Source organism: Varanus komodoensis, unplaced genomic scaffold (assembly GCF_004798865.1).
Source record: "Varanus komodoensis strain SLA01 unplaced genomic scaffold, ASM479886v1 scaffold1, whole genome shotgun sequence".
NCBI lineage: Eukaryota > Metazoa > Chordata > Lepidosauria > Squamata > Varanidae > Varanus > Varanus komodoensis.
The window spans coordinates 40,567,390-40,591,667 of record NW_025335268.1 but is presented as its reverse complement, the minus strand read 5'-3'; the positions used below and the strand labels follow the sequence as shown (position 1 = coordinate 40,591,667).

The window sequence follows — 24,278 nt, the reverse complement described above, 5'->3', positions numbered from 1 at the left end:
CCTCTCAAATCTCTCTCATCAGGCAGAAGAAAATTAAAGAGTCTCCTCTTGTTATCTTAGGAAAGGTTAACAGTTAATGAAGGCAAAGGGATCAGGACTGATAAGAACAGAAGCAGTGCAGAATACTGCAGCAGCACAGACTTCCTTTTTTAAGGCCCTAACAAAACACAATAAAAAGCATTATCACTGAAAGGTGCTCTGTTGGTTGTGGTATACTCAAATTAACCACAGAAAAGGCTGGAACATAGCACTAAAATCACAGTTTAACTCTGTGGGACTCCTGACAAAATCATTTTCTAATTCTCCTGCTTCTCCTGCTTGGATTGAATCACCCAAAACATTCCACAGCTAAGCCTTCACCTGAATTACCACAATAATAAATTGTACAGCAGTGGCAGCCAATGGGTTGCATCCAATGCAGTCCACGTGGCAATGGAAGTTAAACTGGTAGCCAAATAGATCCCCCCTGTCCCTTGTTGTGCCGCAGATTTGCTCTGTGTTCTCCCACAGTGGGTTTGGAGGTTTGTGGGGGCTGCAGCAGGGTGGAAAACAGGAGAAATCCCATTACATGATGTAGGGTGGAACCTAGCGTACAGAATTTCTGAATATGCCTCTTGAATTTATATTATTCAGGACACGCTTTGAGATTGTGGGTGTGGGTATGTGTTGGAGGGTGGGAAAAGTTCATAGGTGGTACAACATTTACCGTGAGAGTCAAATGGTTAGGATCTTGGATGTATTCCCTCACACATGTGCACACACACACTTCTTGAACTAGAACAGGATAGCTATAGCAGTGTTATCTTGAGATACAAACTAATTATACCGTCAATATGAATTATTCTTTGTGCCTTTGCCATGTTTATATGTCCCACAATGGTATTTAATGGCTTATAACAGAAGTGGTATGTACTGTTTGTAAGAGTAAGAGGTGTGTACAACCAGTCACTTGTCCTGAAAAGTAATTACACGTGTTCAGAACTCTGGGAAAGGGAAGAAAATGCTGTTCCTTGACCTCTGGAAATGAAATCTCTTGTTCTCAGTCAAGGTTTTTGCAGGATTTCAGCAGAGTGCTAGAAAATTAAAATTGGTTTAAATCCTCATGATCAGATTAACCAGGTTGTGAACTGAGCTGTTAGAAAACTCAACAGAGAGGGTAGATTACATTTCTATTTGTCCTTTAATAGCCCTATTTTAAAATTCTGATAGGCTGAAATTTGCTGACTTGGGAAAATATCTCATCTTGATGATCATCTAATACATTCTTTAAATGATTAAATAAATGCATGCATACTCAAACACTTTTCGTCAAAGAATCCACTCAGCTACTCCACCTCCACCACACTTACACTCATGCAGCGATGACTGCATTTGAAACCCTGCTTAAATTCGCTTCACTATGCCCTGACTTTATTTCACTCCCTTTACAACCCTATGACTTTGGGCACTTCCAGACAAGGCCTTTATCATGCCATCATCTTGCCTCATTCACCAAATGTTATGGGAGTCCAGGCAATGCCATCTTCCATGCTCAACCCTCTTAGGTTTTTTTTTACCATGAAAAATCTGTCAAGAAGAAAAGGCAGACTAGCTGCGTAATACCATCTAATGACTAGCAATGAGGGACTTCCTATAACCAGGTCATTAGAAATGTCACCCTTTCCTCTTCAAAATTACTGTTACTCGTTTCTGTGCTTGAGGGGTGTGGGGTTGACCTCCAGAGTAGAGCTGAACCCCTTCTCTCCCACCTCGTAGCATGAACTCTTGTTGTGCACTTGCTCCAGCAGGATGTTTTAATAGCAAAAATGGAAGGAGGTCACACATTACTATGCAGAGAACCTTTCTTGTGCATTTTGTTGTGCTGTCCAATCCATGCTGATATAATGCTGTGGGAAAGGCAGCCACCCCCATCCCAGCTCAGGAAGTGGAATATGGAAAATAATAGTTCTGTGCCCACAAAATTGCAAAGGTCAGATTAATTCCCTGTGATGTGATGACTCAGGATAGTACGTACATCATATCAGCTAGTATGCTTCATTTCTTTCAAAAGTGAGGCAACTAATGCAAACTACCTATGGACGAAAACATTGCTTCTTGTAGCTGAACTAAATTAGGGCCTGCCATATCCAAGCAAATGAAAGCCTTTTGTACCACTATGATCCTTAACAGAAGAGAATCTCACAAGAGCTTCTGCTACTTTAGTTTCGCCTTTATTCCAGACAGTGAAGACTTCAGGTCTTTGAGGGTCCTAGTGCAAGACATCCACAATGGCTCCCCCCATCAATACTGGCTCCCTCCATCACCTTTTCAACACTGACGGTTCCTCTTGTTCTTCCTCATTACCATTAGTTGCTTGCCCAGAAGCAGGAAGCCAGTTAGCTAGCACACAGTGGCATCTCCTGCTCCTCCATCTCACCACCGCCACTGTCTGGGCCAGAGTGAGAGGCAAGTGGGCAGTTTGCAGCAGTGGAGAAGCAACTCCAGAGAGCTTTGGTCAGAGGGCTCCTGCTAAGTGGTGGGTCTCAGCAAGTGACCATTGATGTCAACCCATGATGCCCACTGTACTTCCAGACCTTAGAGTCTATTCCATCTGGCCCTTCTACCAGCCTCAGAGCCATCTACCATTGCCTGCTCTGTGGTAAATATTGCAGAGGAGAGAGTAAGAGGAGGCAGGCAAATAGGCCCTCAAGCTGTAGAAAACGCTAGAGGACCATTGTGATGGCAAGAGATGAAGTGTTAGCTATTTTCTCCTCATATCTGGGCCTTCTCTGTTTAGCCATTCTTGTCTGTATTCCTCTCCATCAGGGCCTGGGTTTGCTGTCTGTTGCTATGTGCCATCTCACCATCTGATGTCTGATAGCAATGAACTTACAATGTTTTCAGTTTTCCATGATAAACCTGTTAATTAATTTTGTTTGGGGATAGTCTGGAGTTTAATCTAAATGTCAGCTGAGACCTAGGAAAATCACCCAGCTCTCTGTGTGCCATGCTGCAGTTGCTGTTACTCATCGGTTGGATGGGGTCGCAATAGGTACTGTCTGGGAACCAGGTGACCCTGGGCAGTATCTCAGCCAACTTGAAAGTGTTGCTCACTGCCAGATGGGCCCAGTCAACGCCAACTGCCTGATGCAGGAATGTGCAAGATGCATATACAGTTAGCTTTTAAGATTCTTTCCTAGTTCTTTCCTATGTGCAAAACACATTAATCTTACATAGTTTAATGACAGCAGGTGTGAGGATGATTAATGCCAAAAAGCCCTATATAAGGTTAGGGAATCATCCTAAGAGCAAAACCTTGATACAGACCTAGTTGCAGAAGATGCTTCAAGCTGGCCCATTGTCTATCAGCTGGATGTGTGTGTGTGTGTGTGTGTGTGTGTGTGTGTGTGTGTGTGTGTGTGTTTCAGGGTTTCCTGACAACAGAAGGGACGTAAGTGTTGTGCTCAGTACTTACCTTGTCTTTATAATCTCTTTTCTACAGTCTGTTGATAAAACTCTATAGCCTTACTCACAGGAGTGTTTGCTTTCTCTGGATCCATAAAGCAGCTGCTGCCTCTAGCAGAACACCTCTGTGCACTGCATTTCTCTCTTCTTGCGGCACAAGGCTCTTCACTCTCAACTGCCCTGGGGAAAGATTCTAGAAGAGAAGGAGGTACATATGGATGACACCAGAACCTTGCTCCTGTGTCTGTCGGAAGGATACTGATTTTTTTTTTAAATTGATCATACTGTTTATTGTGATTTGATAACTTTTTCATTATTTGTAAGGCACCTTGGTAGGATTTATATCCCAAAAGGATTTTACATAAACAATTGCACTGAATAAATAAACAATAAATAAAATATAGCTCACCCAGGTATTTCATTTGTGCCAATCTGTTTCAACAGCAGAAAGCTAGAAAATATAGAATAATTACTAAGATGGGTGCCTCTGAGCATGTGTAGTGTGGCTTTCTTTTGCTCCCAAGCAAACACAGCATTTTCCCACTACAGACTTGGTGATGACAATGTAATCTTAATCCTGGTGTATATGAGGAGATTTTGACAGAAGCCAACTTCGGAATAACATTTTAACGAAGTGCAACATCAAAAGATCTTGTCCTCTTTCCATTTCATGTTCATGAGGACTAGGAAGTGCAGTGAGATCCATTCTATTTCTGTGCGTTGCACCCTGCTGAACTCTCCCACCACCAGAGCACTCTGGGCAAGAGTTTTGAAGAACACCCAAGGAAATGGCTTATCATATAAAAATAGTAATCAACCATATGAATTTTAAAATAATATACCTATTGTTGCAGCTTGAACTACTGTGGTTATGTGCCGTCAAATGGTCTCCGGCTTATGGTGCCCCTGTGTGTGAATGCCCTCTGAAGTGCCTGGCCTTGACAGCCCTGCTCAGCTCTTGGCTGCGGCTTCCTTCATGGGATCAAGCCACCTCATAGCTGCCCTTCATCTTCTCATCTCCATAGCATGATTGTCTTCTCCACTTGTCTTCTCATGGGCTGCCCAAAGTACAACTACTTCAGTTTCATCATTTCAGCTTCCAAGGAAAGTTCCGGCTTGATTTGAACTATTTTTTCAATGTCTATCCTGCCTTTTCCTACAAAGGGCTCAAGGCAGCTTACATCCTTCTCCTCCTCCATCTTATCCCCACAACAACAACCCTGTGAGGTAGGTTGGGCTGAGAGTCTGTGACTGGCCCAAAGTCACCCAGTTGGCTCCATGGCTGAGCGGGGACTCGAACCCGGATCACCTGAGTCCCAGTCCCATGCTCTTAACCACTACGCCACACTGGCTCTCAAGTACCCTCTTGTTCATAATTTGCCCATATAGTGCAACATTCTTTGTTGCAACAACTTGAGCACTACTTTGCTTGTATTGGAAATTAGTGCCATGGTTCTACGGTGGCTGCACTCTTTTGCATCTCCTTTCTTCTGGATTGGAATGTGTATTGAGCATTTAGTGTTCAAGCTATTGCTTTGTTACCCATATTTGTTGGCATATTCTGGTTAGGATTCAGACAGGTTTAGCCTCCGCAGCTTGGAACAGTTCTCTTGGTATCCTATCTATCCTACCTATTCTAGATAGATCTATTATCTAGAGGCTTTCCAGGTAGGATTGAAAGCACATCTTTGGAACAGAACCTGCTGAAGTTGCTCCTCCTCTTCAGCAATGCAACCTCTTGCTCACTATAGCCCAGACATCACTGGTGGTGGTGGTGAGAAGCACAGTAGATTTATTTGTTTGTTTGTTTGAAGCATTTCTGCTCCATCCTTTAGAGGTGTCTCCGGACAGCAGTAGATGCTGCTGCCCATCCAATCACTGGTTCTACCAAGCCAGAGAGCAAGAGGATGTGGAGTAAAAACAACTGGTGACAATGGTGATGAGGTGGCAGACTCTTGAATGGTGCCCATGGAGAGTGGGACACCTCTGAAACCTGGGGCCAGCATGGCACATAAGGTCCCTGGCCAGGTTCAGTCCCTGTTCTTTCCTGGATGCGTTGCCTCTCTCCAGGATGCATGAACCTGAAGTTAGCAGAAACGTTGCATCTCACAGTAAAACCTCTGTTGCTCCTGAGTAGCAAAAAAACAAAAACAAAAAAACCAGGCAGCTGAAGCTGACCATGTTCAGCTGAAAATTGTCAGGTCGCAGGTGAACAATGCTGAGCTGATACCAAGCAGAATAGACAATAATCATACAAATGAACGGATTGCCTGGCTCATGTGCATTATAGTTCTAGCACCAATCTTGTTCAACATTTTAATCTGGTAGCAAATAATACTACATTGCATCTGAAATGCATTTTTGACTGTCCAGGGTCCATCATGCACATTCTCTAGTTGTAGCCTTATAACAAGAATGGGGAATATGTGCTGTTCTACATGCTTTTGGACTACAAATCCCATCATCCTTCCCTGTTGGTTATGCTGGTTGGTTTGCCCGATGAGGTGAGCCAGTATAATTATTACAGATGGGCAGAGGAGACTGAAGCACTCTGGGAGAGAATCATTGCCAGCGGATGCACAATTTGAACCAGGGACTTCACAATCCACCACTCAGCCTTTTCATGACTATGCTATGCCGACTTACTGGGCTAGGGCCCAGCATGAGGCGACAACCTATGCCAAGGAGCCTGCTGCAAGCCACGGGAGTCCCATGGTGCTGTGGTGGCCGGGGTGGGTGAGGGGGCATTGTGACAGGAGCAACACTGCTTGGCACTTCTGCATTCGGGCTGCACGGCGGAGTGAGAGCCTCTCCGTGTCACACTCTCTGTCTCTTGCTGAGACGAATTGCATACTGTGTGCACACAGCTTGTCCTGAGGCTAAGCAGCTCATGAAATGCAAGCACGGTTTAGTCATAGCTGGAATAAGATTGGCTAGGGCATTCTCTCTCTCTCTTTCTCGCTCTCTCTCTCTCTCTCTCTCTCTCTCTGTGTTTGCCTAAGGTCTTTGCTCTTGTGGGCTGGGTACTGGCTTTTATTTTCTGTACTGCTAAGTACTTCCACATCTGGGCTTTGTCGGGGGGAAAGCAGGCCCTGCCAGGGGGCAGGGGAGACCCAAATGATTAAAATGGCCACTGCCGGGCTTAGTCACTGCTGTGTCATGTGGGCACGCTGAGCAACGCACGCACAGCCGTGAGCTTCAGAAGCCTGGGTGCCGCATGGTGAACTGCCTCAAGCAGACTGGAGTTTGGGTTTCACAGCCATTGTCAAGCCTGTGGGCTGGATTTATTTTCGGGTTCTGCTGAAGAAGTAAAATTAAATATTAAAAAAGGCAAGATGCTTCTTATCTGCCTTCAAAGGAACAGAAAGGACTTTGAAGGTGTCTTTGGATGTAGTTTAATTTAACGTGGATAATAAAATGCTACAACCAATTCCTAGTATTGCCAGTGTTCTTCACTACTTACTGTGCCGGCTTTCCAGTGGAAGAAATTGCATATTTTTCCCTCTTATGTCTCATTAAAGTTTGTGATGGAAGCGTTCAGTTTGCCTGCTTGTGGGACTCAGCAGCCTACGATGCTCTTCATTTTCAGAAAGAAAGGCCTGTGTGCCCTCTTCCAAGACTGAAAGAATTATATATGCTTGCTGAGAGAAGAGTGAGCTGTGAGTAGCAGCTCCATCTACTCTGCTTATCTGCCATGTAAACGAATGAGAGACCTACACAGTTCCTTCTCCTTTCAAGCATTAGCTAGGCAAGCTGTGCGGTCCTCCTTTTTTTTCGGAGACTGTTATAAGGCCATTGGTGCTGAATAAAGTTTGTGCTTCTAAACCTGCATGCCAATACACCTGCATATGGGAGTAAGTCTGGTGAAAAGTGAGGGTTATTTGTACAATGAGGGTTGTGCTCATTATTAAACTTTCTGCTGAGCTCATGGTAAGTAGAGATGTACCAATCAGCAAAATTTGTGTTCACCAAAGTTCTCCAAATTCCACCTCAATGCCTGTTCCATCTCTGGCACGTATCAGATGCAAGGTTTTTACAAGCATCGCAATATTTTTACAAAAATATTTCTGCAACTTTTCATGCATTTTTTCCATTTGTGTGCATGGCTGAAGAACACACATTCTTCTCCCATTGCTTAAAGTGTGTTTGTGTGCACTTTTCAAAAATATGCAATTTCCATATGCAATTTTCAAGGTACAGGAATTGCTGTGGCGGGTGGAGCAGGCAGAAGGCTCATGAATCACATTGCAACTCACAATGCATGGCGTTCAACCACAGGTCGCATATCAGAGTTTTTTGTTTGGACCAGAAAAAGAGGAGGGGGTAAATTCTGATCAAATCTGAATTGAAAATAATTTTTCATACATCCTAATCATATGGTTGAAATTTTAAAAGATAGCACTTCATGGTAAGGTTCTTAAATGTGCTTTTATTTAAAAGTTAAAACCAATCTATTACTAGAGTCTGGGTTCCTTTTATGTTTTTTAGCTGGTCTTAAAATAAGGCCTAAGATGAATAAACATAATTAAACTCTGCTTCAAATTTCACTATGTAACAACCAAATTTAAAGTTGAAACAACATGGCTTTCAATCCTGTGCCACATCGAAAAGCTTTTATCGTGTGTTGGGTTAAATGTTATTCTATTTGTTAATCAATGTATCAAAACAGCAAGCAGAAAGTGAATAGATATGAATGAGCAGTCTCAATCATTCACCTGCACCAGATGCAAGGACATTGGAAAAGCTATTCTGGATCAGAGCAAGGGTCTCTCTAGTCCAGCATTCTGTCCACACATTGGCCAACCAACCACCTACAAGAACCCACAAGAAGGACTTTAGTGAAACAAGAGCCACCTGCCCAAGTTTCCCAGCAGCTGAGGCACATAGGCATACTCTGATAGTGAAGGCAGCATACAGTCATCAAGACTGGTAGCCCTGGATAGCCTTGTCCTCCATGAATTTGTCCAATCTGGTTACTTCCCTGCCTCCACGTACCATTTTTATATTTGTCATGCAAAATTAACCTCATCTGATGGACTCATCTGTGAACAAGCTATGTGGATGATTATATCGTATGCATATACTTCTGAATCGTTACAAAGAAGTGTTTTCAGTATTTTCCTCTGGGAATCAATATTATCCCACAAAACCTATCTGCAGATGTCAGAACCTGCCCATATCTGCTGAGCTTCCATGCATAATCAGAACAAGAGCACTTTGGCTCTACTACATTTGCAAATAAATGAAGGTATCAGACAGAAGCAAATTCTGGTGACCCAGCTACTGCATCATCCTTCTCTGTCTGATCCTTTTCCATTTGGAATTCAAGCTAGTTTTGGGACAAAGGCTGCTTTGGTGATTCTAGTAAACAGTATCAGGATATGGATACAGGGAGCATCACCCTGTTGATTCTCCTGTATGTATGCTGCTGGGACAGGTTATGGAGTAGCCTTGCAGTGGTGCTGGGTCTCCATGTGCAGGAGATCTCAAAGAAGAGGTGCTGAGAGACGGCTGTTCTGCACTGTGGCCTCTGGCTTTCAGGATACTTGCAAGGTTCCATCCTGTGACCTCTGCTGCTTAGCAATTACATGGCACTACTGGAAGAGGTTGGGTATTTGTAATAGAGTGTTTTCAGTAATCTGTGAGTAATTAATAAGCATGCATGCTGAATTGCCATATTTGGAGCCCTAAAAGCATCCCCACACATGAGGAGTGGCAGGAGGGACCATCATGCTGGCTTCCCCCACTGTTGTGCTTGTTGACTTCAAGATGTAGAAGATGAGTTTGTGCCATGGGAGCAGAACCCCTTTATCTGTGGATCCCCCAGTTTAGCATGCAAGGGGTTGTGATGGGCATTATGAATGTTTAAGTTTTTTTAGTCAGCATGTGGATCTCTTTTAGAGCAAGATTTGACTCAGTTTTGACTCAGTTTTGACTCAGTCAATATACAAGTAACAGTGTTTTTCATCTCCCTCCAAAACACAGAATAATGGATAGTCTGCTTTTACCTGGTGAAATATATCCCAGATTTGAATCAGAAATATTCATTTGAGGATAACCAAAGCATGGGGAATGTTCAAAATATGGTTCCAGCTGCTGGTGTACAGCCTTTATAGATTCCCTATTTTCTGTCCAAACAAGAGAAACCCACCCCACCCCCATTTATGATTAAACTATGTTCAGGTCTTATAAATAGACCGTCCAGGATTAAAGACACAGGCACTCACAAGAATCAAAGCAACCGTATGCCAGCTTGCTTAATCCTTCCACATTGCATAATCAGTGCATAGAGTAGTTGCCAAAACACATTGCTTGAGTGCTTGAAAAAATGCTGTACTCTTCAGCATATTGGCAGATGCTATTTGTCTTTTTCTTTGCTTCCTTCGCCATGTGCTGATATGAACTTTTCATTCCTAAGGTTGCTGGTTCAAGTCCAGCACAGATTGATAGTGTCAAAATTGAATAAGCTGCCTTTCCCCAGCAGGACATGGTACACTGAAAGAATCTGCAGTGAGAGCGAATGGCATATAAGATGCAGGCAGCTCACGGCAAACCTCACTGCACACATGCAAACTTATGGAATGAATGCTCGACGGCAGGGTTTTGAGCACATTCGGAATTTCCTGGTTGTGAAACAGGCCTGATTCAGAAAACTGAAGAGGCAAAGCGGAGCTGGATAAAGATGCTATTCTGTTCCAAATCACATTTATTTCATTACTTATAATAACATTTCTAATCCATATTTCTCTTAAACCAGGCCTTTAAAAATAGATAAATAGATAATCTATTTGTATGTAACAAATAGACATCTATTTGTATGTAACGTGGTTCAGTCCATAATGAACATGCAACATAGCTGAGATCCAGTGTGCACATGTATGTTCTAAGAAGAAGCTGACCCCAAGCGAATGAAAACTGGTTATTGCAATGTGAGTGTATGCTTGTCATCTACATACTTAATATGTACCGAATCCTTCTGACTTCTTAACATACAGGATGGAACAAGATTAGACCATAGGACAGAACCAGATGAGGCCATACCGGATTTCACACTGACATTTCAGTCAAGGCAGCTGCCCCGGCCCCTTGATTTAATGCCTGTGCTAAAAGTTCTTATCTCAGTGATGAATAAAAAGAAACCCTCTCATCTGGAAGCAGCGCTGCACCCACACCCCCTCCTACAGCACCAGCAAGCCATATGGGCAGGCTTAGACACGCCGAAGTTCTAAAGCCTTGCAGAAGCTCATAGATCTGAAGATATGATTTGGTGGACCAAGACTGTGTGTTCAAATCTCAAGTGAGATTCTGGAATTGGGCCTCTGTAGATAAACAAATAGTTACCCTGCTAGTTGTTGCTGTTGGATTGCATATTTGTTCTGATGTGGGTTGTTCAGTTTGGCTGATTTTCTGGTTCTTGTGTCATTTCAGCCTTATGCTGAACGGTGGAACAGACATGGAGAACACCAAAAATAAGTGGAGGGGGCACTCTTTATGAGATGAGCAAGCAGGACGATGCCGTGTACTGCGTGAGGTCTTTGGTTCATCTAGCTCAGCTCTGTCATTGCCCAGGAATGGGCAAGAGGTGAGCCGCGGCCCCCGTTGCCACTGTTGTTGCTGTGCGGGAGGCAAAAAAGTGAATGGCACAGCAATGCCCAAAGGGGGCTTTTTATTTTAAAATGAAAACTGAGAATGCTCCCTTTTCGCATCATGCCACAAAAGTATTTATTTATTACATTTCTATACCACTTGATAGGCAAGGCTCGCTGGGTCATATTGTGTTGTAAGCCGCCCCGAGGCTTCGGCAAGGGGCGGCATAGAAATGTTATAATAATAATAATAATAATAATAATAATAATAATAATAATAATAATTCACAGCCGTTTAAACCATACAATAGAGGACTGTGGGATATCCTGTTTGCAAGGCCACAATCACAAACCTGAACTGACCGGGTACAAACCTCTGTGCTTGGTGGAGAACCCTGGGGTTAGCTAATGTAGCATGCAGCTATTTCTATGGGGATCTAAACTCACAAAGCTCTCTTCTTGTGGTCATAGGTGTGTACCTTATGTATCCCACTCAGAGTTGGGCTGTTAAAGTATGGTTCATTTTGTCTGCTCTTTCTTAACAGGCTTGTTGCTGCATAAAGTTTTTGGCTTTCAAGATTCTGATGATGGCATCTGTCTTATCTGAACCCTGGAAGAAACCATTTGGTAGAGTTATCCTGTTCCTTAACATCATAATATTAAGCCTATGGATTTTTAAAATCAAAATCGAGATGGTTCTCTAGGCCAGTGCAAATCTTTAGGAATTTCCCTTCTATTCACTGTCTTGCTCAGAGTGCCATATCTTTGGAAAATGCTGAGGTCATGTCTGGACAGGACCTAGATTAGAGTTGTTACAGTTTTAAAAACAGCCCTGTAAGCAGATAATGAACAATTATTTTGAAATTGAAACCCTTGTAACGTTCTCATAGGTTAAGGTCTATAACAAAGCAATGAATGTGGTGATTTGGCTCTTCCCCTTTCGCCAAGCAGTGCAGCATTGCTTCTTCACATTTATTTATATATTTAGGGCAGTGCTGCTAATGCCAGGCCACAGGTGGTACTTGTCTCATGGCACCTGAGTACCCAAATCCAAATCAATTCAGCCACATTTCAAAACATTTTTTAAAACCCTCTTTAGGTGCATCACTGACTCAGGGATTGCAAGCTCTTGGGGCAAAATGGCCACCATCTCCTCTGCCACGGTGCCACCAACTTTCCACCCTCTCCCTCTGAGCCACAGCAGAAAGGCGAGCACCCCAGTTACTGCAGCAGCACCTTGCAATCTCCCTCGGGGTCAGAGAACAGGGGCACAGAACCTCAGGCCCGAGGGCCATGCCCAGCCTTCCCACATTCCCAGCCTGGCCCTCTGTGCTTCCCCACAAGCCCACAGCCCTTCTTCTGGACCCACCCCCTTTCTCACAGCCAACCATTATTGGGGGGGGGTTTCCAGATTTTGTTCGGGGGGGTCTTCCCACACAAAAATTTGGAATGTCTTTCCTTAAGCTTAAAGCAGTAGAAGGTTTGAGCAACTGTATTTTTCTGTCTATAAGACCCCCCCCCCATGAATAGGACGCCCCCCACTTTTTCTACTGATCTCCGGGCAAGCAAGCTGCTGCTGTGTGTGCCGCCTCACCGCCGCCCACCCAGGCGCTGCTTCACCGCCCCCCCCCGCGCGCCTTGCCGCCCCCGAGCGTGTGCCGCCCCGTCACCCCACGCACCCTCATGCAATCGCGCCAGTCTCCTCCCCACAAGCGCACCCGCGATTGCGCCAGTCTCCCCTCCTCCCCCAAGCATGCCCACAGTTCTCCTCTTGGCCCCCCGCATATAAGATGCCTCTCCATTTTTAGGTAAATGTTTTTAGGAAAAAGTATCATCTTATACACGGAAAAATACGGTAAGCTATGCTGGAAATTTGGGTATAATTGGGCCTGCCCCTTTTGCCTTTGGCCTCATCCACCAGCAGAATGCACCCTCAACATTTCCAAATGGAAGGTGGCCCCTGGACTGAAAGGGATTCTGCATTTCAGTCAAAGTGTGATGGTGAGTGAGAGAGGTAGTCCTTGCTCCACTCTGCTGCCATTTGGTCACTTTTTCAGGTAGCCTTTCACAAAGCAGTTATTTATTTATTTTGTGTGGCATTGGTATAATTAGCCAGGAAGTCTACAGTGCTGCTGCAGAGTAGTTTGGATGCCTAAGATTGCTAGCTCTTCAGTTCACATCTGTGCGCTATTCACGCTGCACCACAGGGGGTGTGCTAGTCCGCACTCAGAACAGCTACCGTTAGTCTGCGGGAGTGTCGGCGTCTTCCAGGGTCTTTCTCCACCACTCTGCTGCAGCCCTGATGTGGGCTGGTCTTCTCACTTCCATGCAGGTCTCTTGCTCCCCACTGAGGAGGGTACCCATTTATCTGCTCGCGCTTTTATGAGCTTTTGAATTGCTGGGTGGGCAGGAGCTGGGACAAGCAGCAGATTCGAAATGCTGGCTTTCTGATCGGCAAATCCAGTGCCTCAGCAGTTTAACCCACAATGCCACCTCGTGTCCTAAAGCCATGGCCACAGGGGAAGGATTAGTAGCCACCGCTGCTCCCTGCAGTCCCCACTCCTCACCACTGCACAAGAGACATCTCTCAACACACCCATGTCTGACTTGAATATCAGCTGAATATTTTTTCCACTGTTATCAGGATGCAGCTTCCATTTCATCTGAATGTGCTGCTTTTGCTAAAGGATTCCACACTTTTTCAAAGAAAGTGGCCCTCAGAATGCTCATCTGTGGCATCATTAGATCTGTGCTATTGTGGGGTTTAAACAGTCTGTGTTATCTGTTTTCTCATTTAGGAAGGAGTACCCAACACAACAACTCTTCGGACCAGATGATTCATCTGGTTGCTTGCAACACTAATTCTATGTCAATGCATAGACTGTCAAGTTTCGAAATGGCTGACTCTTCATATTTATCTTATCATGGCAGTCAGTAATTTTAACATGCTTGTGAAATTAGTTTAGCTATTCTACCTTTTAAAAATCTGTCTTCCATTTCGTTATCTTCTAAAACATAGTCACGTCCCCACTTGGAGCATAGTACAGAGAGACTGAGCTTCAGAGGATGTGCACTTTTGCCTGAAAGTGGGGTAAGATTGCAGCCAGTTAGGGTGTGCATTCGTGTGTTCATTTGTGTGTTTGTGCATGTGTGTTACTCGATCAGTCACAAATGTGCCTTGCCTTAGAAAATGCATTGTGTTGTTCTTCTGTTCTTGCTTCCACTCTCCCATCAATATTACAAACAAATACGTCTAATAGGATGGTTCAGTTGCTTAATCTTTCCCCTGGGCTTTCTATCTTCTGGGTGCATACAGTTAAAACAGCTCACCAACAATGGAAATCATTCAGTCCTAGAAGAATAAGGCACAATTGAACATGCTTCTGAACTCTGCATTTAAATTCAGACGCTACCTTTTCAGAGTACTTCATAGCAATATTGAGGAGCAAAGAGGTGTCCTCTGAAAGGCAATGCCATCTTCCATTATTATCATCTGGCCAATCAAGACAATAATGTCATTGATGCTTAATGCAAAGATATGAAGGAATAGAGAGGGCTCAGACGCTGCTGATTGCCTGGGTGGACAGCAACAAAGGGAAATTGTAAAATTGTCTGACACAATTCCTGTTTTAATTACATCTTTCACATGCCAAAATTGTACTTCCTCCCCACACCCTTCCACTCTCGTTCTGTGTTTATATTTTGTGAGCTATAAAAATGGTTTGCTCGTTGGGTTTTCATAGGGAAACTACATCATAAGTAATGATTCACATAAAGGGTGGAGTATCATGAACTTTCCAATAGGTGCCTGCAGATGAGATTTGGCAGTTATATCCAAAAGGTATTTGTTCTCATTAAAAACCTAAGCCTCCCTTTCTTTCTTGTCCTACACCACATTAGCTATCACTTATATTTAAACCTTGGCTTAAAAATTTATTCTAGTATAATTCTAAGACAATTCCATACCTACGTAGTTGATATCTGGCACCACTAAGGGCTTACTTTTGAGTAGACATGTAAACAATTGCAATGCAACTAAAATATTTACTTTCACCAGACAAGTTTTCTGTGCTGTGATCTAATCTACTTTCTTTTTCTCTTCCTCTAAGTCTCCTTTTCCTGTTCCTTGTTTATGTATAATCTTTCTATTGCCCTTTGTGATCTGGACCTGTTTATTGGTTTTCAAACTAACTTCTGAGTATACCTCAGACTTCTTGGGCTTTTTTGTACCATCTCATTTCTCAAATTGCAACTAAAAAAACCTCCAGAGCAGAATTTTCTCTATCAGTCATTTATCATCCACTCATTATTCCATGCTGATTGTTTCTTTAGATATTACAGTGACCTTCCATTTTTGCTTCTGTGTCTAAGAGGTACTTTGCATGAGGGTTTTTTTTTTTTTTTTAGAGCAGGGAAAACTCAGCATTTAATTGTGTACCAGTTCTGGAACAGGCTCCTCAGAGAGGTGCTCCTGGAGCCAGTGATGCTAACATTTAGTGCCAGGCACTTTTTTTCTCCAGCTATTTTAATGGTGAATTTTAATTTTCTTTGGTTTTAAATTGACCCTATTTTTGGTTTTAGTTGATTTTACTTTAAATTGCCTTATTAATGTTTTATATTTTAATTTCATATTTTAATGTTTTACATTTGGGTTATGTTGTTAAACTGCTTCAAATATGTTCATTTAGTAGAACCGATTTTAGAATATTGTCTTGTTTTTATACTGTAAGCTGCGCAGACAGCCCAGATAAGGGATATTGTAGTGGCATACAAATAGAAATAATAAAAAGGAAACTGCAAAAGTGAAAGGAAAATGCTTTTTCATTTGTTATTTGTGCCATTCTGCTATGCCACAGTACCACCAAGAAGTTACACTGAGGAAAAAGAGGCAATGAAATACTCTTGTGTAATGCTAACCAAGATCTCAGTTCTGTGACCAAACTGAAAGTAGTTACTGCAGATTAACAGCCATGTGTAGACAAGCTCCATATCTGTTTGACATTGCTGGGTTTTGTCCTCACACAAAGGACAAGGAAAAGGGAAGAGTGTGAAGCTGTAGAAGTCCACAAGATTCCTGATGGTAAAACCAAGGAAAGCTTAATATATAGAGGTGGATTAATAACCAACATGGCTGCTTGCCATTGTTGATGAAAAATTCAAAATATATCAAAAACAAGGTGGATTTCTTGAACTTATACCATAATCAAATAATTTGGTGACATGTATGATAGCCTTTATTTTAGGAAGATAGTAAGTTGCCTTATTCAGATGAAGGACATGGGGCCATCTATACAGAATGACAGCCCTATCTGGAGATGCCAGCAAATGAACTGGGGATTATCTGCTTGCCAATCAGGTGATACAGCTCTTCCCCTCAAGGGGTTTTAAAAGGATGTCTCTTCTTCTACAATGTTATACACCTATAAAGCATACTGGAGATTCTCTTCTGTCTACGTGGTGGGTAGAATGTTGGCATCTGGCCATCATACTTAAGCTGCATGTACTGATTTTCGTGCCCTACTCTTTAGGACTGTTTTAAAATGGCCAGGCTTTGCTAAGAGTTATTTGGGTTATTTGAGGATTTCCAATTATTATTGTAATGTCATAGAATCATAGAATAGTAGAGTTGGAAGGCGCCATGAAAGCTATCGGGTCCAACCCCCTGCTGTTGCAGGACACCAAGTTACACCATCCCACTCAGATGGCTGTCCAGTTTCTTTCTGAATGCCTCCAGTGCGGGAGAGCCCACCACCTCTCTAGGCAGCTGATTCCACTGTTGTAGTGCTCTGACAGTGAGGAAGCTTTTCCTGATGTCCAGCCTGAATCTGGGTTGTCAGAACTTGATTATTCTGTGTCTTACACTCTGGCATCAGCAAGAAGAGATCTTGACCTTCCTCTTTGTGGCAGCCTTTGAGATACTTATAGAGGGATATCATGTCCCCTCTCAGTTTTCTCTTCTCAAGGCTGAACATGCCCAGTTCTCTCAGTCTCTCCTCATAGGACAGTGTTCCCAAACCCTGGATCATTTTTGTTGCCCTCCTCTGGACCCTTTCTAATTTCCCTGCATCTTTCTTAAATCTTGGTGCCCAGAACTGGACACAATATTCCAGATGGGATCTGATGAGTGAGGAGTACAGGGAAACGACTACTTCTCGGGATTTGGAAGTAATGGTTCTGTTAATGAATCCCAAAATAGCATTTGCCCTTTGGACAGCTGCATCACATTGTTGGCTCATCTTTAGTCTATTGTCCACAATTACGCTAAGATCTTTTTCTTTACAGTTCTGTTGAGCCACTTTTTCCCCATGTAATGACTGTCTTGTTCTATTAATGTAGTCTTCCTACTGCTCCTTAAAATTAATTAAAAAATAAAAATCATAAAAAACACAAGAATAGTGTGATGAAGACCCCCCCTTTATGGATACATTTTTAAACCCAAGCTATCTGTGCATTCAAAAACTTCCTACAAAAAGATCATTCATGCTGGATTAATTGCATCCCATGAACCAGCAAATATACTGGTTTTCTATTCTCAATCAATTATCCCAGTAATTATATTATATATATATATATATATATCCTTCCAGATGGATACAGTATATTTAGTAATTTACACCCACACCTGGCAATGATAGTTTGAAAGCTAACTTTTCTTTTGTTGGTCTTAAATAAGCAAGCAACAATAAGCCTGGCCTCCAGGTCTGAAGAAAAATTTCCCCTTGAAAAAGGAATTTTCCATGGGCCAAGATAAAAAATCATCAGGAAAAAGTAGTGTCTTTCATAGCTCAGATGCCATGAAAATATAAACTTCATGCAGTTGTGATTATATGGGTGTTAATTCTTAGCTTTGTAACTATATTATAAACTTTATTAAACTTTATTGTAAAAAAACTTCAGTTATTGGGCAGTTCAGAATAATAATAATAATCATTATTAATTCCATATTGTGCCTTTGCAAAATACAATCAAGGCAGTGCCTTTTTTTCTTTCAGAAATTGCCTACGTTGTCAGTCTCCTGCTCTCCATATATTGCCAGTAAAATTACCATTTTCTGTTTAAAGACTTTGGACCCATGTAATTTTGCAAGCTAAAACACTTAGCTCACATGACAGGACAGTCATCTTGAGTGGCAAGCCACCACAGATTGCTGTGTTGTGCAAACCTCGATCATTTCCCATGGGTGGCTTTGTCCATGGGAAGGAAGCCACCCCAATAATTCATGGTTTGTTCTAGGGGTTGTTATACCGAGATAGGCTGTCATGTTTTCCAAACAAAGGTGAACAATTCCATCTTGGGTTCCAGGAAGTGACAGGAAGGCCTCTTAGCAAGAGTGGCAAAAATCCCTTTCTGCTATCCCAAAGCTCACTCAGGCCACCTTCACGGCAGCCACCCCACAAGTGCTGAGGCAACACTTTGGAATGGCCATCACTGACTGTGCCCCACTAAAATTGCAAGGCATTCTCGTCTCACTTGTTCCCATTTCCCCCCAGAGACCGCAGATGGTGATATCTGAACTGACAGCCAGTGAGAGGCCCCTTAGAACACCCAAGTAGTGCACGGAAGGGACTGGCATTGGTTCGCCTCTGCTTCCTTTGTTGCCCAAAAATGCACAAATATTTTTGCAATTCTATTTTTTCAATAAGTCTAATCAAACTTCTGGAACTATGCACTTGCCCAGATTACCTGGACAATGTCAGTGTCTGAATTCATGGCCCAGGAGGAGCCTGCATTCAGGTCTAGAAGATGCAAACTGGGCAAATTCTGCTCACAAATGAATTGAAAAAACCAGCAGCTAATTTATCACACACAACCACCAGTATCTGGATGCAGCCTATCAGTCTGTGTACCTGGATGGCAAAGTAACATTTCTGGCTTGAAAAGGAATGATGAAACTGGGAAAACCAAGCTTTTCAGGAGTGGCTCTAACAGACCTTGCACACAGAGTGTTGGGACCATGGCAACCCCTCTACCTGGTTTTTTTTTTTTTTTAAACTACATTCTACCTAAATGTTTGTGGGAGCAGTGTTTAAAATAGAGGGGGGAAATTCCAATCTGGATCTCCCTTCTGCATGCTTTTTCACCCCCATATTGTTCTGGATGTAATGAAAAAAATGAGTGGGGGAAATTAACCCCCCTTTCTGGAGTGTTACAATCTTGATCAAAATCTTGCAAAAGATTGTGTACTTGCAAAGATGTAAAGAAAACTAGCACACCAAACTCCTCCATGTATTTGGTTTGGCCCTGAGTAATCTTTGTAAGGAGCCTCTATCCTGGATAGGAGGAGAAATGGTTTATTTATGGTATGGTGGTGTCTTGTTACCACTACGTAGTATCTCAGAGAACAAAACTTGAGTTGAAACCAGAAGAGCCGATATAAAAGGGGGCACAAATCTCTTCAAATTGACAGTGTGGCTCAGAGGAGATCAATCAATTGATAGATTCTAATTTTATCTGCAAATTCAAAATGGCTTGCAACAAGCTTAATGTCATGCATGAATGCAGCAAGTAAGAATAGCAACAATAAAAAACCCTAGCAAATTTTCATATTGCTGAGAACTGGTTAAGTCAGGGGAGGGCGGTTTTGATGTCTCCAAACTTTACACAACTTGAGCATTTGCTCTGGCACCCCTGAAATGTGCAGTTGCACATTTCTAAAGGCAATTTTAAAGATAGTGTAAGTGTTGTTGTCCATCAGTAACATCTCTCCACTTGTGTCGTATTTGTTCTTACAGAATTTTGCACCATTTCCCATCATTTTTATTCTTATACAACTGTAGTCCTGAATACTGCAAACATCATGGCCAGAAAAAGCTTGAGCTACAGCAATGTTTTCCTCTTACCTGGACTTGCACAACCACCTGAGTGCAATCACCCAGGGTCCACAAAGGGGATGCAAGAAGGTCACATCCTGTCAGTGCTGAGCACGGTTGTAGATCATCTTTTTGCATTTTCCCATCATCACGAATGAGTTCCAAGTTATAGGAGAGTATTCAAAAAGGAGTCAGTGATTCACCTTAAGGAAAATGCTAGACCTGTTTTCCACAAGATTGTTGACACTGAAGTAATAACTAATCAAGTGTTGCAGATCCATTATATAATCTGCTATGTAGATCCACACCTGGCTCTGGCGCTTTGTCTATAAATCTTTTATATGTCCATAGTTGCTTTCTCTGCTATTTGTTTTCACTTGGGCATGTCAGATATGCTTGCAAAGTCTCATCACTTGAAGTAAAGAAGGGCTTGTGAACACAGTAATTCCTCTTGTAGATGAAATCTTGTATGACTTTTCACATCATGGTTGTTATGGATACTCGCAGAAAAGGCAAGTCAGATGCATCCAACAAGACCAGCTTTCACTAGAATAATTCTTTATTCTTTTCAATGTCATTCTACATCATCTGTAAAGGAAGAATTTCTTTTCAAGCTTTGAGAATAATGGCCTGTATAGATCCTTGTGCATTATGCAGCATCCTGCATAATGGCTCCATATATGCAGGTTCATATATTGTTGCTATACAAATGAATCATATTTATGGAAATGAAGAGATGAAATCTTATTCTGCTATAGTGCTATATAGCCTAGATAGTTCCCCATAGGTCATATGTTGCTCCAATTCTGAAACAGCTCCTGGTTGTTAATATGCTTACAAAATGTTCCTCACCAAGCTACACTCTGGCTTTGGGATTTCTAAATGAGCTGCTCCTTTCTGGGGGCATGGCGCTAATATGTCCATAATCTGCTTTTCCCCCCTATTTTTTCTGGAGTTTGCTACAGTTTTCAGTCACTTCTTTTCATTCATAACATCCCCCTCAGTCAGATTTGGGTTGTTTGAATGCTCATTATGAAGATCAGCTCCCCTCAAAGTGCACGATCTCATTAAGATTCTTTTTTTGCACAGTCGTTCCATCAAAACATGCAGAACTTTGTGCAGATAAGATACTAGGTTGGAAAAAATTAGGACCGAAGAGGAGCAATTGAAAGCTGCATTGGACAGCACGCATGCCAATCCCATATTTAGTTCTAAAATTTCTTCATATTAGATTGGAAGAAAGGAACTGCAAAATTATTTAAATCACTATCACCTGCATCAGTTGTGCCATTCTGCACAGGTATTAGGGAAATAGTAGAAAAACTGATTTCACCAAAAAACGATGTGATTTCTCAAAGTGAAATAGTTTTGTTAGAATCTTTCACTCACACACTTTGTTTCAACCTTTTTAACAGAATAATTTAACAGAATAGACTATTTATCAGCACATTTTTTGGAGAGAAAGACCCATTAAACCCTATGGACTTTATTTCTTATTAGACATACACTGAATTGCACTGTTCATTTCAGATTCCCCACTTACTCCAGTCACCCCACAAAACTGTAACAAGGGATGATGCCTTTTAAACCTTTGGGTTTACATTCCTTTATTCAAGATATTTAAGACTTTGTATTACCACTGCCCCTTTTTTTGGAATGGTATTTAACCCTGTGCTTCTTGATTATAATTTGTGGAAGGAGAAATACACCTATTCCATAAAAGTGTGCGTATATTCTGTGTATATTCAGTGGTTGTCCACTATAATGATTGTTTCCCAGGGGTTGCAAAAGAGGCCATCATTCTGAATTCCCCAAAATATACCTAAGAATTCAGACCAGGCCTTTACTGGGGGTCAGGGAAATTGCTCTGATTTGCTCCCTCCATCCCCCACCCCAAAACAGAATTTTGTCTTCCTTGTCAATTGGTTCCTGCCAATTCTATAGCTTTAATACATATTACAGGTTAGTAATGTGGTTAAGTTGTAAAAATACTTTGGCTGGTTTAACACACCGTTCCCAAAAGTCCAATATCCAGCATAGCTCTCACCCTGGTGTCCAGATAGTCTCCTTGGGTTTTGCTGTGGTATGTCTGTCCTTAATGATGTTTACTTTTGCACTCTTTTATTTGCTTCCTTTCAGCTGTTATGAGATGTAAATATATCAAGGCCCTCTGTAAACTGAAATACACACAGCGAGAGCATTATGGAACTACTGAAACTTGTTAGAAGCACAGTGGCATCTGTTCCCATTGAAAATGACTTTAGGAAAGGATCAAAGGTGAAACTTGCTATTACGGGTTTCAGACTGATGAAGGGCATTAAACAAATAACCAAGGCAGAGATAAAACCTGTCAATTAGTATGAGGGAAACTCCATGAGAAGCGGTTTAGTGGACATGGAACATTGAAAGCCATTTTATACTGAATCAAAGAAAGGTCCCTAAGCTCAACATTGTCTATGTGGACTGAAAGAGGGTCTCCGGGGTTCTTTCTCAGCAATTCCTGAAAATGGAAGAACCCTCATCTGGGACTTCATGCATGCTCGGCATGTGCTCCCTCGCTGAGCTGTGGCTGCTCTGCGCCTGGAATCCGTTACGGTGTGCCTGCCTTGGGCCTGGGTGCAGAGGATCTTTGCATTCCTTCCCCTAGTTTCATTTAGAGGGGACAAGCTGACTTTCAGTTTACAATTAGAGGCCTGTTTATCCGATGTGTGGGAGAGAGAAGGCCAGATATTCACTGAGGGCGCAGCCCTGTGGAGATGAGAGGGAGCATCTGATCTCGGAGGTGCACACACATCTGAGGCAGTGGAGGAGAGGAAGAGGCAATCGTCACTCCCAGTCTGCATTTTCTCTAGAGGGCTGTTTTCAGCCACTTGGCCATGGCATCTTGAAGGGCAGGGGAGGGCTGAGGATGCTCTTTTCCTGACCTCTCCTCCACCCCCTTAGATGCCTCCTTTTCCTTCTGAGGTGGTTTTCCATATCTCAGGGAATAGATGGTTTGGTCCTTTCCATGCTAGCTGCAAGGGGGCAAAGAAGCTGGGTCAAAATTCTGATTCCCAGTTCTGAGGACAGGATGCTGTCTGCAGCATCAGAGCTGGGAATCCAAGCTAACCTAAGGCCCCTCAGATGATGCCTAGGGGCCACAGGATCGTTCCTTTGGCAGGAGACACTGTTTCTCGTTTGGAATGCTGAAAGACAGGCAGTGTTGCTCATGATATCCATGTATGTTGCTATTGTTCTGTGCTGTCAATCCATCTTTGAATTATGTCAACCCTAGGCATGAAAGCCCTACAGAATGTTCTCTCCATGACAGCCCTGCTCAGCTTCTTCCAAATGCAAGTCTGTGGCTTCTGTAATGCAGTTAATCCATCTCATATTTGGATTTGGTCTTCCTTTTCTGCTTCTTCTGCCTTCAATTTTCCCTAGCATGATTGTCTTCTCCAAGGCATTTTGCCTTCCCATGATGTGCCCAAAGTACAGTAGCCTCAAGTTATATCATTTTTTGCTTCTAAGGAAAGCTCTGGCTTGAAGTTATTTATAGCAACCTGATTTGGAGAGCTTGTAGTGATTCTAGACACCTGATTGATCAGAAGTGATGGTGGGGAAAAAGAATGGGTTGTGTGTGGTTTTATGGCTGCCATGCCAACCCATGACTGTGAAATGCATAATTGTGTGGTTGGGTCCATATTAACTCTGCAGAAACATTAATAAGAAAGAATGACTGCCATGTTAAAGATGCTGAATAAGCATGGTTGGCTGGGGAATGCTGGAGTTGTAGGACTTTTTCCCATCTAAAGATATACAGGATTGCATTCTTAACCATTTTGCTTTGAAAAGATAGAAAAAACCCACTAGATGCTGAATCTTCAATCAACTATGCAGCAATCCTTTCACCAAGTGGTGCAGGTCCCTCCTCCGCCCCCCACATGTGCACTTGTTTAACTTGATCTGCCCCTCACTCTGACCATTTGAGAAACTCCAGCTGCAGGTATTTTGAAGAAGCCAAGGAGGGTGTATTCCGATCACCTTGCAGCAAGCAACCATAATCCACTAAACTTGGAGTCATGTGTACATCCAGTGCAAGTTGTGAGGTGCAGCAGTGATTTCCAACACCGCTGTACCTTGGTTCAATTTTTTCCAGCCATCTAGATTTAAAGCTGGTGAATGGAAGGGAAGGAGGCTGAGGTACCATTTGGATGCTACACAACTCCATGTCTCCAGCCTTCTCCCCTCCGTTGCCCCTTGGGAAGCCCCCCCCCCCTTTCCCCCTCTAAGGCCCAGTTCTGAGGAGTAGCTGGTATGGATCTTTCCATGCCAGAGGGCAGGGTGGGTTCTTGGCCTTTGTAGAGGACTTCAAACATTCCTGTGGGATCCCAGATGATTCTGGAAGGCCACGAGATTGTGCTGTAAAAGATACAAGTAGGAACAAATTAGGTGTTCC

General features: G+C 42.7%; 1 long non-coding RNA gene across 1 annotated transcript in view; it reads left to right on the top strand.

Annotated features, from left to right (window-relative positions):
• Positions 1-24,278, top strand: part of LOC123019003 — a 36,914-nt gene that overhangs the window by 287 nt on the left and 12,349 nt on the right. Inside the window, exon 2 of the long non-coding RNA XR_006413837.1 lies at positions 11,576-11,657. This is a non-coding gene — a long non-coding RNA (uncharacterized LOC123019003). The remainder of the gene's footprint in view (positions 1-11,575; positions 11,658-24,278) is intronic.